General features: G+C 44.4%; 1 long non-coding RNA gene across 1 annotated transcript in view; it reads left to right on the plus strand.

Moving 5' to 3' along the window:
• Nucleotides 1-5,830: 5,830 nt before the first annotated feature.
• The window catches only part of LOC113925187, a 57,282-nt gene continuing 43,750 nt past the window's right edge, over nt 5,831-19,362 (plus strand). The window contains exon 1 of the long non-coding RNA XR_003520940.1: nt 5,831-6,159. This is a non-coding gene — a long non-coding RNA (uncharacterized LOC113925187). The remainder of the gene's footprint in view (nt 6,160-19,362) is intronic.

Consider the following 19,362-nt stretch of genomic DNA (forward strand, 5'->3'; position numbering starts at 1 on the left):
CACGTTCCAGATCTTGGGGTGGACCAGAATCTTACCCCAAATCTGGATGAAACACAGGACAGGGTATTGCCACCATAATTGCCCTAATTGCAGGTGGCTAGAGGTGGGACAGAAGGAGGATGCTGGCAGGTGTTGCACCTTAGGCAGCTTGGGTGTGCTGTCCATGCCTAAAGCCACCTGCCTTACCCAGCCGTCCCCGCCTGGGGCTTGGCCACTGGGGCCCCTGCCTTGGAGGAGGAGCTGGGCATGCGGCTGCTCACTCTTCCTCCTTACCCCTCCAGCTCTACCATCTGTACTGGGGACTTCTGTCCCTGTAAATTCCTGCAATGTAGGAAATGCCCAGTGGAAATGCAAAAATAATCATGTCATCTTTCACACATTTATGGTATTTTGGCAATGTTTCTAATAGCTGCTAAGGGACAAGAGTTTATCTTTCTATCTTACGTCTCATAAATCTTTTCTTTTTCTCCCATCACTAGCGTAAATTGTGCTTAGTCCAATAACAAGGTTAAAATTATAGTGCTTTTCATCATTACAGAGATGCTCTTGCCTCTGATGGGGACAACAGCTACATCTAAAGCCTAGCAAATTTATTTTTTCCCTTTGCCTGCAACGGGATGTCGTCTGGAAGACAAGATTTTCACTTCGCTGTGCAAGGGCTTTGGTCAAGGCCTCTGTTTGTGAGTGTACACACTTATGGGAGAGACCTGTAACCTGCAGGAGAGTCAGTTATGTGCCTCTGGTCTTCCCCTGAGTGTCTTTTTCAGACCAAAAAACAAACAAAACAAAACAAAACAAAAAATGGGAGAGAGTCACCCGAGGTATCTGGCAGTGTTGAGGAACCCAGGCTATACATATAAACAAGCTATTTAACCTCTCTGAGCCTCGGTCTCCTCATCTGGGGATAATAATAGTGTCTCTTAAGTTTAGTATGAGGATTTAAAGCAACAGAATGCGTAACGACCTTAGTATGGTGCCTGGCACATAATAAGCACTCAGTAAGTATTTGCCAGCATCATCATCATGACTGTTTCTACCCTCCTGCTTCCATGTGACAGCCTTCTGCCCTGCAGGACCCTAGAGCTGCCAGAAGAATCCATGTCCCATTGCTATTTTGTACCTGTGGCTGTGGCATTGTGACTCCCCATTTTGGCTTTCCGCTTCCCCAGGCAGAGAACATTCCTGGGCAGAATTGGCGACAAGCTCGTGGAAACTTGAATCCCAGGCAGGAACCAGGACCTCACGTAGTCAGCCTCTCCTCTCTACCAGCAACAGCTCCTTCTCCCCATGCAGGTGGTCATGCTGCTCTCCCTGCCAGCCCGCACGCCCACCATGTAGGGGTCTGTCACAGAGGCCACCTGTGGGAGATGCTCTTTCCACCCTCTGCCAAGCACTTCGGCCCCGTAGATGCTTTCTTCCTGCCCACGTAGCTCCAGGAGGCCCAGAGCCAGGTGTGCAAATCACCCCCATGTTCGGGCTGTGATAAGATGTTTAATAGCAAGCTTCCCTCCAGCTTTTCCTCATATCTGAGCTGAGGTTTCATCTTGTCCCCTTTTCCAGAAGTACGTCCTCATCGATCACTTTCTGCAGTTTTTTGTGGTTCTCCCGGAGGCCAGCGTCTATTGCCAACTGTCTAGGAGACGCCTCCCTCCCATCTCCATCAGTTTCTGACTGAGGGTTAGGTTAAGATGTTTTCTGCATCTCCCTGAAGAAGACAATCCATCTAATCAGGCTGTCATCCCTAACGGAGGCCCTAGCTCTTCTCTCTGGAATACAAGGCCAAGGCCATGCCGACCTCTCTCTCATTTGAGCTCATTACTCCAAGTTCCTTATTTCCAAACTTGGTCAGACATTCATTCACTGTAGAAGCGAAGAGCCCTTTCGATGATGTCTGAGCACAGCTCTTTCTCTCCTGAGTTGCAGGGTCTGCTTTCTCCTCTCTTTCTAATTCTGCAAGCCTCAAGAATAGCTTGCCTTTTCCTCTCTTAGGAAGCGAGCCCAGGGTGGAAACAATAGTTCAGGGTTTTTTTGTTGTTGTTGTTGTTGTTGTTGTTTTAAGATTTTATTTAGTTATTTGACAGAGAGAGACACAGCGAGAGAGGGAACACAAGCAGGGGGAGTGGGAGAGGGAGAAGCAGGCTTCCCGCCGAGCAGGGAGCCTGATGCGGGGCTCGATCCCAGGACCCTGGGATCATGACCTGAGCCGAAGGCAGACGTTTAATGACTCAGCCACCCAGGCGCCCCCAGGTTTGGTTGTTTTGAAATGATGGATCATATGGACTGACCATTGGTTAAAGTCCTCTTCCCTCGTGTCTGGTCCATTGTAATTGTATTCAAACAGCTCTATCTACTTCACATCTTTTCTCTTTAAACATCATCCTAAAACTGCCGTCTTGTTAAAACACTTAATCCTGTTAAAACACTGCTTTTCTCCAAACTGCACTGACTCCCAATCCTCCAATTTCCCTGCAGGACAATGTCTCAAATTGTCATGGCATTAGAACCCCCCCCTAGAGGCAGTTCTCCAACTTCCTCATCTACTTCCCACCTTTCTCAATTAACCCCCACCCCTCCTCATCTGAAATGCACTCGTGCCATTCCCATTCCTGGATACAGGTTTCCTTTTCCTTTCTGCTTTTCCAAATCTTCCCCCGTCTTAGAGAGGGGGCTCAAATGGACTCCCAGCTTGAAATGATCGCTCCCCTCAGAATATCCTGAGATGTTGTTTGCATGATTATTCACACAGGCAACAAATACTTTCACTTGACTTTTCTCCTCATGTTTCGAATTGCTCCCCAATTTTCATGTGCTTACCTCTCCTAGCATGTCCTGGGTAGTGAACTCCTTGCAGATGGTTGATTTGTATTCCAAGTTTCTTCTAAAGTATCTTGCCCAGGCCTTGCACTAAGTAGGCATTCAAGAATATTGGACATACTGCACAGAAGAAAGAGGAGCTGAAAAGGAAAACAAATCAGTTGAGCCATTTTCATCACCGGCACAGAAACGACAGGTCCAGAGTTTTGTTCCTGTGCATGTCGAATTTGAGGGGGATGGTAGAGAGTCTGTTTTTCAGAGTCTGTTTTTCAAGTGTCCAGAATCCTATGAGGCCATCTTGCTCAATTTCCTGGCTCTGTGCCATCTAAGACAAAGAGATCTGTCCTATGCTTCAGGACCTGAGAGCGAGAATACTTCTTGGCTCTTTTCCATAGTTAAGCGTCTGCCTTCGGCTCAGGTCACGATCCCAGGGTCCTGGGGTCGAGCCCTGCGTCAGGCTCCCTGCCCAGCGGAAAGCCTGCTTCTCCCTCTCCTCCCCGCTCTTGCTCTCTCTCTCTCACTGTCTCTGTCACTCTCTCTGTCTCTCTCCCTCTCAAATAAATAAATAAAATCTTCAAAAAATTAGTTGCCCATGCTCATCTCAAAGAATAACGTTCAGTCATTTGGGAGTGGGGGCACATGAATCTGATAATTCTGATACAGGTGGTCTGGCAAACACAGTGTGAAAGAAGAAAACTACTCTGATTTAATATTTTTTTAAAAAGTTAGTTCAGGCTTATTACTTCTAGGACCATTTTCTGCAAACCTTAAAAAAACAGCTGATTAATAGTTTTTCTTAATAATTGAGTGTCCTTCTAGGAGTATTTTTAACCTCATCTATATTAAGCTCTGAGAAACATTTGCTGTTCCACACATATTTATTGAACACCAGTGTGCCAGGCATCATGGTTATAAAGACGAATGAATTAAGTAATAAAGAAGGTAGATCCGCATTCTTAGGAAGCTCGTGGTATGGTGAGTGGGAAAAGGAAACACTGTGGTAGGGATGGCGCTGACCTATCACCTTTCATCTGAAGTTTGTAGACATTATATATGTCTGTGGCAGTTCAGCAGGGGCAGAAACTTGGGATCCATTGTGCATAACACTTGCCAGAACGTCTATATAATATAATATGTCCCCTTGCTTGCTCCTGACTCTGTACCCCTGGGGCAAATGAAAAGAAAATGCCATCACCCCACCACTCCAACTACTTTCCAGAGGGGATGAGCCTTATTCGTCAGTCAGTCAACCATGCCTTATTAAACATTTAGAACGACTAGCACTCTGTAAGACATTTGGAAAGGGCATTGTTCCTCCTTCCCCCTGCCCTCGACTTTGCCAAATTCATGTTACAGTTCTTCTCCATTCATTTGGGGCCCTTTGATTTCACGGCCACCAACACTGAAGGCTGAGTGTTCACTCCATTCATGAAATAAATATTTAGTGGGTATTCCAACAGGTAAGGCACTTGCTTTATGATGTGATGACTATAAAGAGGAATCAAACACAGGTCCTACTCTGAAAGAACTTGCATCTAGTATAGAGATACATTGTGTACATAAATACCTTGTCACAAAGTCAAATATAAGCAAATATACCACAGAGTTCCTTCCAGCAGTATTGGGATGGAGAAGACTTGGAGAATGGGAGGGATGGGGAGTGAGTGGGTTGTGCCTAGGGGAGGCAAGTTCAGGTTTGGGTGTGTCAAGCTGGAGGTGTTGAGGGGCATCCTGGGGAAGATGACCAGTGACTAGTTAGAAAACGTGTGCCCAGTGCATGGAAAGAGGTAGAGGCAGGAGACACTAGTGGCATATGAAACTACAAGACTAGGTTTTATTACGAAGAGGCTTGCAGGACGGAAAGGGGGAACTGAAACATCAGAGATATGTCTCAGACATACCATATTTTCTTAGTAGACAGCACTGTAATCGTTGAGAGGTTGAACTTGTAAATCTGAAAGATGAGTTTAAATACTTTATTTACTCATATAACTAATAAAATACATTTGATTTTTAACCCCTTTTCCCCCCCTCGGGAGATGAGCTTAAAATATTTTCATGTAGTTTGACCAATTTCTCTACCAAATCTGTGAGGGGGAGACAATTTAGTATCAGGTGAATATTTTGTGTTTATTTGACTCGGGAGAAAATGGAGGGAAGGAGACATGGCATAAAAAAGAGACGAGAACAGGATCTCTTTCTCATGGCCCCTACATTTATTAATGACTGAGGAAAATATCATGTATTCTGATTGTGATCTGACTGGGATTATATGCTTTTTAGAAGGCTGGGTTTAGTCTCAGGGTCTCAAACGCGGGATATCGAAGACCCCTTATCTTTGACCTATTGGGTTAAAACTGTGATCTCCAAAAATCTGCCCCACAGTCCTCATGAGCTTTGCTTTTGGCTTTATCTTCTTTCTTGTCTTTTTATATCCACTTCTATCTTTATTTCTGACAAGGAGTGTCGGGTAGCAGAGTGATAGGAGCAGAGGAAAGTGCGGAAAATAGCCGTTAGAGAACAACACCAAAGCATTGATTTGAGAACTCCCTTAGAGTAACTGTTATAGGCACATGCAAATTAAAGCCACGTGCATAATCCTGTTTGAATGCATGTGTGCCTTCAAAAGATCCCATGCAGCTGGATGCTGTCCTCAGAGGAGATCCTAGCTGGGGATCCTTGCCAGAGTAACCAGTAGATTTTTCAAAGACCTTGAGACTTCAGTTTACTTTCTTGACATCAAGTTCCCCTGAGGAAAATGAGCCCTTGTCTTCCACAACTTAATTTAGGACCATCGATGCTGCAGAGCCGACAAGCACGCTGCACAGGACGCCAACTCGAATGTGCTAATGCAGAGCTGAGGGAGGGCTTGGCGCTGAGCAGGGCACTCTGCATTCTAGATCTGCTCGCAGAAGCTCCCACTGAGCCACTCGCTGAGCAGCTGGGGGTGAGAGGTGAGCTCATCGCTTCTGAAACACCCCACTTGGCCAAGCCAGCCTTTGTTTGTGATGACTCTGGGAGTAAAAGCGGGTTATCATCGCTGTACCCAGTGGTCTGACAGAGCAAACAGAAGAGCTCCGTGAGGTGAGGAGAGGTGAAGAGAAAATTAGCAAGACTCAAATGGGATAATTGGAAAAGCAGAGGGAAGGCAGTAAATTATGCCTCTTTGGCCTGGTTTAGTTATCATATCGCAAGAATGGATGAAGTGGGTCAGCGACCCGCAGATGAAAAGCAAGATGAGGAAGGGTCTCGGGGTGAAGGGAGGCCTGAGCTCTGAGCGCCCCGCCGAGGGCCAGCCCACACGTGCCGCTGGAGCACCACGCTCGGAAAGACAAACAGGATGCGGTGAGTAAACAGCTTTCTCTGATGATCCGGAGGCCTTTTTCATGTGGTTGGAGCCTAGACCTGTCAGTAGGAAGCAGGTTGGAAAAAGAGGTCTCACAAATGAAGACGAAAATCAAGAAAGGGAGTGGTAGTGGTTCCTGCCGGTTCTGGGTGGCTTATGGTCCACCTCCACCCCCACGGGTATCCTTGTTCTGTGACCTTGGGAAGTTATGTAGCCTCTTTGTGCCTCAGTTTCCTCGAGTGTGATGAGGAATAATTATGCCAATCACGTCATACGTATATGGTTCTTAGAACCCTTAGAAAACACTCACAAGGCTAGCTGATTAACACTTGACAGCATGGTTTTCAAGGCTCTGGAGGGCATGTTGGAAGTTTGGGGGAGCCTTTTGGGGTTGTTACAAGGTAAGGGGTACTACTGCCATTTAGTGGGTGGAGGCCAACAACAACAAAATTATCTTGCATCCCACATGACTTCTGAGTGTTCCACGGGAGAGTTCCATACATGAAAAACCTGACGAACATTCTGGTAACTTAGAACTTGACTCAGTTTTCAAAACTTACATGAGGTCTTTTTGCATTGCTTTAGTATACACTGAATTTTACACAACCATATAAATCAAGAAGATGATTACACTCTGCTTTGTTCAGAGAATTGTCAAGAGTTGTTCATCATTTCAGAAAATCCCATCTACACATGTGGACAAACAGCCACCTGTATGGGCTGCATTTGTAACTCTTACGCTCCTGGGGCCTCTCTGCATGGGTGAAGCCTCATGACATGCTGTGGCTTCCAATGCCACAGTGCACAGTGGTTGAGTGTTCACACATTGAAATGCCCATTATTTTATGATAGCATTGTGTTTTTCTTTTGTATCTAGTTGAGGCATTGCATTGCTATCTTTTTGAAATGTGTGAAGATGAGTTATGTTATTAATTTTATTCTGGATATTAAAGGGGCATTATGAAACAGTTGTTATAATAAAGAGGTGCTAGCTCTGATAGGTTTGAAAACCACAGGTTTTTAGAGCCAAGCTCAGCACAACTGTAACTGTTGTACTTCCCAGCAATTGGCCCCAGAGACAAGGAAATCAGAACCCAAAGAGAGGGCATTGCACTTGCTCTGAATTACCCCTGCCCTCTCTCCATTAAGGACTTAATGCTTGGTTGGAGGTCAGAACATTTTGGCGTTCTGCCTACACTTGCCATCTTCTTGCCTTCATGATTAAGATGGGGTGATCTGTCGAGTTTCTGTAGAATACTTACCTTCAAGAGAAAAGACCATCTTTTATCTCCACATGTGACTTTTCTCTACTTCCTCATTGTGGGAGCTAGATCACTCCAGAAGACCTCTTCCTGGGCTTTCTGTCCCCCTTCCCTTTGGAAAGAGCAAGTCAGGCCAGCAGGAAGGACTGGAGGACCCCCTTTTACTATGGCACCTCTTGATTTGTCAAGAGCTATCTCCCCACCCGAATAACAGTCACAGATCCCTCTGGGTAGGCTTAATCAAATCAATTCAGAGTTGCTTTCTCTGACTTGATCATTGTAAGGCTTGTCATAAGGGGAGGGAGTGGATCTGGTTATTCCCTGACATGGGCAAAGATAAAGACGAGCACTTGCAGGAAAACTCTACGGTGGAGAATGTGTTATACATAACCAAGAGTATGGTTGTGTTGCCAGACAGCCATAGGGAAGGTGGCAAGTGGAGTCAGTTTTCTGAGGGCAGGTCCTCATTGCAGTTTCTTTCTATTAATATATTAGAATATGTTAGTGGTGAAGGCGTTTGAGTCTAGTCTGTTGAAATCAAGAAAAAATAAAGAGCCATTTTAAGTATTTCAAGGTGTATTCTGTGATTAAGCTGTATGCAGAGATGTACTCTTTCCCAAAGATTAAGTTTTCCTGTCTCTAGGTATTATAAGAAAACAAAAAGGAAGAGAGAGAGGAAGAGACAGAGGGAGGGAGGAAATCTTTGAGAAAAACTATTAATTAGGATTGAGGAGATCTATTAAGTCTCTGCCTGGGGCTGGTTGTATTTCCCAAGATGGCTGCAAAAATATCTCCCATCCCACAAACTCTTCTGCAAAAAAGTAAAATCTAACCCCCTTCTCCCTTGAATTGGGCCCACCATGAGAGCAAAACACCACCTTCTGCTGGAGGAGAGAAAAAGTAGTAAGATTTCTATGGTGAACAAGAGGATTATTTGACACCAAACCCAGACCATGCTCACTGGACCTGGGGATCAGCTTACAAAAATGGATCTTTGACACAAATTGGCAAAGATGCTCAAGAGTCAGTGGGAACAAGAGTGAGCTAGGAGGCAGCAAACATGTCAGCAAGGAGAAGAAGCCCTCAGGGACCAGGGAGGCTTGGGGAGCAGTTGACCGAAACTAGAGATCTGACCACCTTGGGCCCTTACTAAGAAAGGCTATTTGTTACTGGACAAGGTGAGATCAGTGTAGTCAGAACAGATGTCAGTGGCTGAGACCTTCGAGCAGCTGACAACAACCTTGGGCTGGAGGATGGATGTGTGCAGGGTCCTGGAGACACCACATAGAGCTGAGTGGAAATAGTTTCCCAGGGTTACTGCTGTGCACAATTTCCTGGCTGTTTTCCTCAGGTCTGTTTCTTGCTCTTTCCCTATCCTGTTCTGAATCAAAGGGTCTGACCCTTGTCGGTTGCTTTTCCAAGACCGGAGGATGGGAGGCACGGACAGGTGAAGGTGGAGGGTGAGGAGAGGGAGAGAGAAACAGGAATTTCTTCCCTTTGCTCTCTGCAGCTGCTTAGCCCCTCTGGTTCCAGTTGTTGCCGGGCGGGTCCTGTCCACTATGGTTCCAGCCTCCAGCCTGTGACAATGCCCCTGAGCTCCAGAACTCCCTCCCCTCTTCCCACTGCCCTGTGGCAATGTCAGCTTTCGGTCTTTCCGTCTTAACGGTCTCTGGATTCCTCACTGCCCCCTCGCTGGCCTCTTGGCTCTCTCATCTTTGTATAATAAACCCCTACATCCAAGCCCTTCTGTTTCAAATTCTCTAGTGGTTTCTGTTTTCCTGTTGGACCCTGACTGATACACTGGTCTCGGGAGCTGGTCAGCTCTGATTCACGGTGAGTGCTGCTCAGGACCCGCAAGAGAACACCTTGCCGGAAGAGATCTGTTGGAAAGTGCTCGGGCTTCAGGACCACGAGGGTTGTACCTGCCTCTCCAGAACCACATCAGCTGTTGCCTTTAGAGACTTTAACAGAGGAACTGAGTGGGGAAGAGAGGCTGGCTAAAAACTTCACCCAAATAGAAGCACCAAGGGTACCAGCAACAGGAGAAAACTTATGTCAACTCAGTTCAGAAATAACCAAGGTGCTCTGGAGGGGGCTCATGAATTACTGAATTACCGTGGCCTCCTTGGGCCCCATATATTTGTATCTCGAGTCTCGTTTCAAATAGAACAGAGAATAATGTTGAGTGCCTCTAATTTAATATTCTGATAATATTTCCTCCACATCAAATTCCCGCTAGGACAAATGTATACAAATGAATCATTACAATCTCCCCCCGCCCCTTACCCCAGACAAGTCACTTGGGCCTCTGCTAAGAAATGATGATAAAAGTGATGAAAACAAAACAAAGCATACATTATAATGTCATTTAAAAAATAAAAGATTTCCAGGAGATCCTTTGTTGTACTGGAAGAGCACAGGTTGCCTTTTTAAATGACTTTGCTTTCGCTTTTGGATAATCAGAGAGAAAAATGCAACCGAAATAATGCGCGGCTGCTGCTGAGGTTCTCCTCGAGCTCCTGCTGACCTGTTGAGCCGGTCAGAGAGCCCAGGGTCTCCGAGGAGGTAAGTGCAGCCCTGGGAGAGAAGATGGCATTCAGAGAACAGAGGCATTACTGTTTGAATCGGGTTGTACAGGACCCGGTCGCCAGGCCGGGCACAAGGACGGAGCATATGTATGCCACAGGCACGCTGGGGACGAGGACTGCAGAGGGACAGAGGAATGCCATGTGGGACTGTGTCCTTGGGGGATATGATTTTTCATGCTGTGTAATGAGCCTGCAGTAGGGAAGGGCATTTCATTGTGGGTTTTACTGCACTAGGCAATTCTGACAGGTGTATGGATACTTATTCCAACTCACAGTCATGAGATGAAGACAGTAGTGCGGGGAAGCTGTCTGGCTTGCAGTGATATATTTGGAGAGAGGACATAGCATCAAAAGTTCAGTACAGAAAAAACAGAGTAGAATTATAAAGTCCTAGGGTGATTTGCTTATGTCTTCTACTCCCTTCACTAAAAACAGCGCTGCAGCCAAATATCATGTGGTAGTTTGAAAACATGGCCAGTAAATTCTTTGGCATTCCTCCCATTAAGATATGGGATCCATATGTGGTCCCTTGGAACTGGGTTGGGGGGCTTGTAAGTGCTTTCACCAATGGAGCACAGCGGAAATGACAAAATGGGACTTCTGGGGTGGGGTCAAAAAGGCCAAGTTAGCCTTTCACCCTGTTAGCTACAACACTCTTCCTTAGAGCCCTAAGCTGCCATGTAAGGAGTCTGACTGCCCTGAGGCCACCCCATGGAGAGACCACCCTATGGAGCGGCCACCTCATGGACAGGCCACAGGCAGAAAGCCACAGGAAGGATCTCGAGTTGACAGTCCCAGTGGGGACCCACCTTCAGGCCATTCCAGCAAGGTGTCAGACGTGTGAATACATTAACCTCTTGGCCAGATAAATATCATTGAGGAGCTTCAATCAATACCTCAGGTAACAGAAGATCAACCTTCTGAGCCCTGTCCAAATTCCTGACTCACAAAATCGTGAAATATAATGAAATGGTTGTTACTTTAAGCCACTAAATTTTGGCGCAATTTGTTATGCAGCAATAGCTAACTACAACATATTCCTACCTGGACCAGTCTCTAATCTAGTCCCAAATGTATACTTACTAGGTATAGTTTACCACTTAGTAGTGCTTCAGTGTCAAATAACCACCAGCATCTTTAATTGAGTGCCTGTTGCAAACCCCAGTGATGTACAGGATATGAAGTAGAGGGGTCAGTTTCTGACCTAAAGGATCTGATAAAATAATAATTATGCAATATCATTTATTGAGCAATTCCTATGAATTAGGCTATTAATTCTCAAAGTTGGTACTGAAATATCAGTGTCAGCATCACCTTGGAATTTGCTAGAAATGCAAATTCTCAGGTCCTACCCCAGACTTATTGAATCAGAAACTCTGGGAGTGGGCCAGGCAACAGGTGTTTTAGTCAGTCTGCCAGGCGATTCCAGTGTGTGCTACAGTCTGAGAATCACTTCAGGAAGCATGTGACTTACTTTACCTCACTGAATCCTCACTGAACCCTGGGTTTCTCATCCTTGCCAGGACTGACATTTCGGGTGAGAGAATCTTATTGTGGGTAACCTGTGCATTGTAGGATGTTTGACAGTATTCAGGCCTCTACCCACTAAGTGCCAATAACACCTCTCACCCCCGTTGTGATAACTAAGAGTGTCACCAGCCGTTGCCATATGTCCCCTGAGGGTCAGAAATCGCCTCCAGTTGAGAACCATTACCTTAACCCTATGGGCAGTGTTTGAAAATGTACCCAGAATTGATTTTAATTGGGTATGGTAGGACAGGCAGACATGGAAAAGACTGTCATAAAGAAAGAAGGTTTTATTCACAGTTTCCTAGAAACAGGAGGTGGTATGACACATCATGGGGCGGCTACACGGTGGAGCACCTGGGTCAGTAAGGAGGCAGACGGAGCAGGGGAAATCGAAGGGAAAGAGCCTTTATTATGGCTTCTGTGCAAAGGAATGGGTGAGGCATGGTAAGTGGGCATAGGCATAGGATTGGCTGGTTTGAATCATTTTAGCAGGCTCTGGGGCCAAGGTTCTATTCCTAGTTGCTCTGGGTGATTAGGACATGGGCTAGTGGCCAGAATATGAGACCCCCATAAAAGAGGTGGTTGGGGGTATGGGCTTTGGATCAGTTGGCTCACACATGAGAAGTATGCTTACAGGCTCGTCCTTTGCCAATTCTAGGAATTAGCTAGCCCTGAGAGGGGTAGTCTCCTGGAAGTCAGCAAGGCCCCAGATGTCAAAGCATCAGAATAAAAAGGCATGCTTGATACAGGTAGATACGGTTGCCCTACTTTATAGATGGCAAAGCTGAAGTCCAGAGAGGTAACCTGGCATAAGTCATCTCTCCCCCAAGGGGAGGACCTATTTTGAAACCTAAGTCTAAGTACCCCTCGAACCATGCTGTTACATGTGCACTATCCTGCTATTCATCTAGCTAATTAAACATACACGTGTGCATCTATAACTATATAAAAAGATAACTGATGCAGCAAAGGAGGATGTTGAATCATGTCTACATGAAATAATTACACGAAGCAATGAGGAGAAGACATGGCTTGTAGTGGTCGAAAAGGCTTTGTGGAAAATATGCCATTCTGACTGCTGGTACTATTATGCTTGCTGGAAGGTCTTGAAAGTTGGAGAAACTGAAGCTAGGCAAAACTGTGGAGAAAGAATATTCTGAAAAGATGGGAAATGATGTGATCACAGGCTCAAAGGCTCCTAGGAATATGCAAGTTCTGATGAAAACACCAAGTGTTAATAGGCTGCTTTAGTAACTTGAAAGTAGATTAGAAGGAAAGAGAAGAAAAGGGGGTTGCAGCTGGATGCCACCCACTTTAATAAGCTAAATCCATCAGAAGCAGTGCATGGATGCACAAAATATTCAGCACGATGAACTAAACATCGAACAAAAAAATCCCCATTCAAAAGTAGTACCGTAATTCCAATACCTGGGCTCAATGAAATTTAGAGTAAGAATCAAGCTGGAAATTTCTACTCTGACATCTTGCAAGATAATAAGTCAGGCTGGGAACCTGTGACCAACAAGGAACACAACAAAGAAAGTTTTTTCCACTGAGACCAAACAGAGCGTCAAAGGTTTTGGGAAGTGGAGTTGCCAGCCATTCATTTATTTAGAGGTTTCTGAGTGCCGATGATGTGCCAGGCACTGTGCTGGATGATAGGGAGTTATAAATCATGAGTCATGTCACTAAAACAGGATTTCTGCCACTGGGGGACTAACAAAGTAGTGAGCTCATGGTTGCTGTAGCACCAAGCAGAGCAGAGGAGGTTTCTGCGCGGCCAGGTGTTGGAGAGGTACACAATGAATGGGGACCTGTCCATCTCGTGGACTTTCGAGAGGCATCTGCCAAGATCAAACTTCCTCCAGGTCGGCTGCTCTCCCCCGAGGCAGTTGTACATGCCATCATCCCTCTCTCGCTTTCAGAGGGTCTGAGTCGCCAGGGGAGTTTAACGGTGCACGCTATCGCGGGGCCTGCCCCCCGAGAGGTGCTGATTCCCTGGGTGACAAAGGGAGGACTACTTCAATTCTTGATAACTCCATCAATACCTGTGTTATCAGTTGACATCTCTGCAACAGGAATTAGCAAGAATTTAACTGGAATGCAAGCTCCCGATGGGCCGAGATACTTGTCTGTTTTGTTCATTGCCATTTCCAGAGTGCTTGGCCCCTATTAGGTACTCAGTAAGTCTTTCTTGAATGAAGGGATTGGACACATACACACGGTGGAGGTAGGGGAAGGGAAGAAGTCAAGAAGAAACAAGAAGAAAGGGGTACTTTTAATAAGGAAGGTGCAACAGTATGAAGTAAGAACTTGGCTTTTACCAAAGCTCTGCTGTGTTTGGGGAGACGACTCTGGTCTTCACTCTGCTGAACTAGAATTATGAATTGAATGGCTCCTCCTAAACAATCATCCTAAGAAACACTGCGCTTATGGAAAAAAAACCAGTCAATGCCTTTCAAATCCTGTAAAGGCTCCTGTCTGTGACTATTGCTAACCCTCAGCCTGTGCCACATTCAGAGGACACAATGCCAAACATTTCTGAGCTATAAGAATTCTCCGATTGGACTCTGCATGCTCATTGCTCACATCCACCAGCTCATGTGGACTCAGGCCCCAGGAACAGCCCAGGAGCACCCTGCCATCACCCTCCCTCCCGAGGCCAGCGAGCCAGCTGGAAAGCACAGATCTCAGAAATGGTGGAGGAGAAAAATCAGGACATCCCACCAAGTTAAGCAAACACCTAATCAAATGTCTGGGCACAAGGATTGTGTTACCAGATTTTTATAAAATTATTTTCAATGGGAAAAGCTGTTTGGCTCCATATGTACCAAACATTAGGTTTTCAATACCCCCCCCAAGCCCCCACCCAACCCCCCACCCCCGCCATGTCCTCAAGTCCTTTAAAAAAATTCTCAGTACTGCTTTTGATTTGAATTCACTACTTCTATTTACATATCTTCTTGGGAAAAATATTCTTTCTTTATATACCTTTTCTCCTTTCTTTTCTCACTTATCATTTCTGTATTTGGCTGAGTTCTTTTACTTGGGGCCAACAATGGGTGGGCCTCTAGAGGCGGGCAGAAAGGGAGCGGGTCTCTTTAACAGAACCAAGCATATCACAAAATGTCTGTCAAAGGAACACGTCTGCCTCAAGCTTCCCACACTGATGGGCTCAGTGCCGAGCTCTGATTTGCTCTAGTTTAAAAAAAAAAAAAATTCCCCCAATTTTACTGTCAAGATTTTGAGAAGCATTCTCATGGTTTTAAAGAGATTATTGCATAATTTGTTCATGTTTAAAGAATTATATTGTTAAATAAATTTAGCTCTCCAGATTCTAAATGACAAAAACAAGTGAAGTTACATCATTTGAATTATGAAGTGATAATGTCTTCCAATTCTGCCCCAATCAAAAGTGTAACAGTTTAAAGCTTATAATAATCATGTTCAAACATATTCAGATTATAATTACTTTTCTTCTGATAATGATAGCCCGTCTGATTGGATGATTACCTATTTGACTTTGATAAGTCTCAGAGGTCAAAAAAGGGATAATTGCAGACATCTGTTTTCTATGGAAAATATAATCTCAGAAAATAGTGTTTAAAGTGACATCTGCAAATATGTGTTTTAGAAAGAAACTCGTTGCACATTTAAAATCACAGGGAAAAGAAGCAATTCCTAAGCTACTATGTATCACACTGTCTATGTAAATAGATGAACAAGTTTAACTTACTAGTATTCATGTATGCATAAGTAATTACAAGCAGGCATGATTATACTTTGTGCAGGTAGAATTAGAGATGGAAATAGACTATGAGAAAGGAATTTGAAAGGGTCTATGATATGGAATGATACAGAAGCTTTTTCTCTTTACTTTTGTTTTATTCAATCCAGATATATAAAGGTGCAACCGTTTTCCTGGTTGTTTTTAATTTGCAGCTGGAAGATTTTTGTCCCCTGGCTATCTCTTTGTAGACAGCCTTCTCCACTTAGGAGATGGCTCTTAGTGGGGGAAACGGTTCATTCACGGCCGCCATGATTCTCTCTGCAGAGGAGATCCCAGTTTCTCCCTCTGCAGGTGCATCACCTTTCCAGCCCTTAGGGAGATGCCAAGAACCTCTCCCCCCCCCTCCAGCCAACAGCTGCATTTTGCAATAAAAAGGGAAAAGTTTCTTTAATATTCCTTTCCACACATGCTAAAACTCCCTCGGTGTTAAATCATGAACTCGGAATCTTTTCTAATTCATATGAGACCTGGGTAATCACTTTTGCCAGACTAAGCTTCTTAAAATAAAACTTTCACCATAGCATTTCCCTTCTCAAAAGCCTTCCATGGCTCCCCAGTGTCTATAGAAGGAATTCCAAACTTCACAGCAATTCACAAACCTTCATCATCTGACCTTAACCTATTTTTCTCAACTTTATCTTCTACGTGAGACTCTTTTGTTAAGTCCATCTAACACCAACGGGTGTTAAACTTTCTTGCCTCTAGTCTAAATTTCCCCCCTACATCATCTTTGCCTATTCATCTTTAGTTGGTGGTGGTTCTTTAGTTTTTGCACCTCAAGTGCACAGAACTAGATAAATCATAAACTCTGGTTCATAACATACTAGTATGATTGGCCTACGCAAGAGCCTCTTTTGTATTTGTCCCTACGTATTGCAATTTTCCCAAGTGTGCCTTAAATCCTGTCTTTTCAGTAAGGTCTTCCTCTATACCCATGGGGATGATCACTCTGCCAAGAGAGCTCTTTCTCTTCTGTGAACAATTACAGCATCTGTTACCTAGAGTCTAGGCCTCCATTTGCATATCACATGCAGCATAGCACCATTGTTGTGTCTAGACATACCTGCAGCTGGAGTTAGCTGTGTCCTGCTATGTGGTATGTAGCTGTCTGTAACAGCTCTTACCACGTGGCATTGTATTTTATGTGTCTGTCTTCTCCGCAAAAGAGTTAGTTCCTTGAAGCCAGACTCAGTTTCTCATTCATCTGAGCACCCCAAGCGCCAACCATAGTGCCTGACAAGTTCTGTTTAGTAAGCAGCCATTGAGTATTTTAGGGAAATTACATTATAAGCTCCTAGGAAGCAATGAAGGGGCCACAGAATTTCAGGCAAGGAGAGGACCTCCTGAGTTCTATTCCTTCCGATCTCTCACTGTGCCTAGCAGGGTACTGAGCCGATGGAAGTATTCCGTGAATACCAGTGATTGACTGATACTTAAACTTCTTTGGAAAATTAATGAGCCCTACATATTAGGGAAGATGGCCAACTTATCTCAGTTTCCCCCTAACTGTCCTGGTTTTAAAACGGGAAGTTCCATGTCTGGGAATTACTCTTGGGCCTGGGTAAACCAGGACAGTTGGGCAGCCCAGTTAGAGTCTCACACACACACCAACAACATAAATGCTAATAATTATTCTCTCTCCGAGTTAAAGACTTTTGAGGACCACTTTTGCAAACTTAACTTGAATTTCTGTATGTTTGAAAGTGACTTAAAAAAAGTTTCTTGAAGATTAAGTCTAAAATTCAGGCTCTTAGAGAGGGAAACAAATCACAAGAGGTTCTTAACTGTAGAGAACAAACTGAGGGTTGATGGAGCGAGGTGGGGGGAGGATGGGTTAGATGGATGATAGGTATTAAGGAGGGCACTTGTTGTGATGAGCACTGGGTGTTTATGTAAGTGATGAATCACTGAATTCCATTCCTGAAACCCATATTGCACTATATGTTAACTAACTAGAATTTAAGTAAAAATAAAAAATAAAATAAAATTCAGGCTCTTCAGAATTAAACATTTTTAAATGTATTGTTATTCCCCTCCTGTATTATTACTCCCCTACTCTAAATGAGTAAGATTTCTTTTTTTTTTTTTTTTTTTTTAAGATTTTACCTATGTATTTGAGAGAGAGAGAGAGCGAGAGCATGCGTGAAAGAGCACAAGGCGTGGAGAGGGAGAAACAGGCTGCTCATGGAGCAGGGAGCCAGACGCTGAGCTCCATCCCAGGACCCGGGGATCATGACTTGAGTTGAAGGCGGACGCTTCACCGATTGAGCCACCCAGGCGCCCCAAATAAGTAAGATTTTAAAGGTAACTGGGACATTTCATTGCTGAGTGGGGGTTCTCTTTTGAGAGCATAAAGAGACAGGGCTCAAGAGAGATTCAAGTCTATGCCTTTTTGGCCAAGAATGAATCAGGTGAGCCCCTCACCTTCTGGTAGAGGCCACACCCCACTAGGCTGCAGACCTCTCCCAATGGGGGGCGCTGTTGCAAGTCAACCAGTCCCTTTTGTGTAAGACCAGCTTCCTTGGATCCTCTTGGAAATCTTTTATTAAATCTCCACAAATTTTCATATTCTCCACACTGTTCCATTTTATTCCATTCCACACCCATGGTTATTGAGGGAATATTTACTTGCTATTGAAGGAAATCATGTGGGATGTATAGTCAATAATTTCATCAAGGAATAACTTACCTTTGTGCTTTTGGTGGAAAAGGGAGGGAAATAGTTTCACTCCAAGTAGCTTATGAGCTTTTGAAGAATATTTACAAAGAGATATTTTTAGACAAAGAGATTATTATTTTCCCATTTTAGTAGAAAAGCAGTATGAAAACAAACAAAGCCTGAAACAAACAAAACAGTAGAGACATAACCAGAGAATGTGATGGCCACTGATTTCTGTATTAGTCACTTAACAAATACAACCCACAGAGTGTACATGCTTGTTTCTAGGGAAAGGCTCAAAAGAGAATTATCCTGGAGGTAACTTATATGATTAAAGATTTTCTGGCTTTCTAAGGAGAGGGAGAAGGTAAAACAAATACAAAATTTAAAAAACAAACAACCTTTTTATTTTGTCAAAGGTGACAAAACTTTTAGCAAAAGCAAAGTTTTGCAATAGTGGGTTTTGAACTGCGGCACTTAAAATTGACATGATTTACGTAATTCCATGGTTTTATTTTTGCTTCTTTTGAGATGTCTATGTGAACTGAGTCTAGCTAGCCAAGGGTGTGATTCTCTTTTATGCCAGGAAAACTGACTTCCAGGTAACAACCATCTTCATTCTGTGACATAACTCTGGTCCTAATGGTCATCATTTCTTGCCTGGGCAACTACGATGATTTCTTTCCTGTATTCACTCTGCACACCCACACCATGTGTACTTCACAATACAGACAGAATCAATGTTCATTTGCATATATGATCATGTCATCCTTCTCCTTCCCCCCCATTCTCTGCTTCAATCCTTATGTGGGTATGAAGTACTCTGATGTTGAAGACCAAGATCTTTAACATGGTCTTGAAGACCCTGTGTAGTTTGGCCCCATGGGCCTTTCCATCTCTTCATGTACCAATCTTTCCCTGTCTCTCTGCACTTCAGCAAGCCCTTCATCCAGTACACCTGCCATGTTGCCCACCTCCCCCCCCCCCAACCACAGGGCCTTTGCACATGTTGTTGCTTCTACCAGGAACATTCTGTCTCTCCCATTCTCCACTTGGTTAACTCCTTTTATTCCTTCAGAGTGCATGTCCTCAGGAAAGACTTCCCAGCAACCCTTATCCAGGTCAGATTCCTTTCAGAATATTGAACACTGGATTTAAACAAACTTACTCAACAGCCCCGTACTCAAGCAGACCATCTTGTCCCCTCCCTACGAGGAAGTGCCTTTCCTGAAGGAGGAGAGCAGAACATGCTTCCAGGAGACAACTTGTTCTCAAGAAAGAGAGGAGAGAGAGGCTAGCTGACACTTAGTCAACTTCTTCCAAAGTCCCCATTTTATTAAATCACTCTTCCCTGGGGCAAAATAGAAGGAGCA

The sequence above is a fragment of the Zalophus californianus genome, chromosome 2, assembly GCF_009762305.2.
Source record: "Zalophus californianus isolate mZalCal1 chromosome 2, mZalCal1.pri.v2, whole genome shotgun sequence".
NCBI classification, from domain to species: Eukaryota; Metazoa; Chordata; class Mammalia; order Carnivora; family Otariidae; genus Zalophus; species Zalophus californianus.